Genomic DNA, 1,434 nt, shown 5'->3' with positions numbered 1-1,434 from the left:
CCAGTAAAGAATAGAGTATTAAAATTCGAGAGTACCTGGCAAGGTAACACTCCAACACAAATGTTACAAATGTTACAGTACCACCACAATAGAATTAAAGAGGAACAAGAACATGAACACAGACGCATGAAAGACACGAAAATGAAAATGCTAGTTTCCCAGACAGTTCCAGCTGAAGGACATAAAAGGGGTATAACACATTCCGATTCAGCAGGACCTGTAAAAGGGACATGCAATTATTGCAAAAAGCCAGGTCATTACGTACACGATTGTCCAGTTTTAAAACATAATATCGCCATAGGTAAAACACAAGAAAGATCACGGCCACTAAGACAAGATCAGAATGAACAAGGAGCTATGCAGCATGCCCAGGCCATGCCAGCCGCACAACAGCCAATACAGTTTGTGCCAGCTGCACCACCGTTGCCTGCTGCTGCCACACAGACAACAACACGACAAATGTATCAGACCGCACAGTATGAATATCCCGAGTATCAGCGTTACGCATGAACTAGCCTAGAGAGGGAAGTTGACTTACCCCTTATCGAGATTCCTGTAGATCAAGAAGGACCTTATGTACATAGTGAATTATTAGGTCAAGATAGAAAATTTTTACTCGATACAGGGGCAAGTCGAACAACTATAAAACGTAGTGAAGTTCCAGGGGCACCCCTCTCAGGCTCTCAGAATATTTCCCTGGGTTTTTCAGGAAAACCTATTGTTAATGAAGTATCACAGCCTCTTCCACTTACGATCGGACCTCTGACCCGAACTACAGATTTATTGCTTACTAAATCATGCCCAGAAAACTTGTTAGGAATAAAAACGTTGAAAGCTCTAGGAGCCATAATATGTTGTTCTCCGGAAGGAGTAAGGTTGTTTTTACGTGATTTTAAAGGTCACTATGTATCTAGAGACATGGATCCCCGACTGCAGACTTTACCTACACATCTATGGGCACAAGGCCCTACTGATGTTGGTTGCATGAATATTACACCATATCGAGTCACACTCAAGGCAGGAGTGGTGCTACCACGAATGCGACAATACAAGTTACCATCAGATGCTGTAGTGGCTTTACTACAAATCATTGACGAGCTAATTGCCCAAGGAGTAGTTGTAGAAACAGACTCCAATGTATGTAATTCACCGATAATTCCGATTCTTAAACGAACAGATCCTACAGCTCCGCCAGTATACCGATTGGTTATTGATCTGCGCGAGTTAAACAAATGCATTGTGCCACAATTTCCTGTGGTCCCAGATATCTCGTCATTATTGACAGCTATTGATTCCGAAGCAACATTCTTTACTGTAATTGACCTCAAGAATGCCTTTTTCAGCGTCCCAATAGATCCGGAAAGCCAATATTTGTTCGGATTTAGTTTAAATGGGCGTAGCTTTAAATTCTCCCGCGCACCTCAAGGATTTACA

The sequence above is a fragment of the Triturus cristatus genome, chromosome 6 (genome assembly GCF_964204655.1).
Source record: "Triturus cristatus chromosome 6, aTriCri1.1, whole genome shotgun sequence".
In the NCBI taxonomy this organism is placed as follows: Eukaryota; Metazoa; Chordata; class Amphibia; order Caudata; family Salamandridae; genus Triturus; species Triturus cristatus.
Note: the sequence above shows the minus strand (reverse complement) of the source record.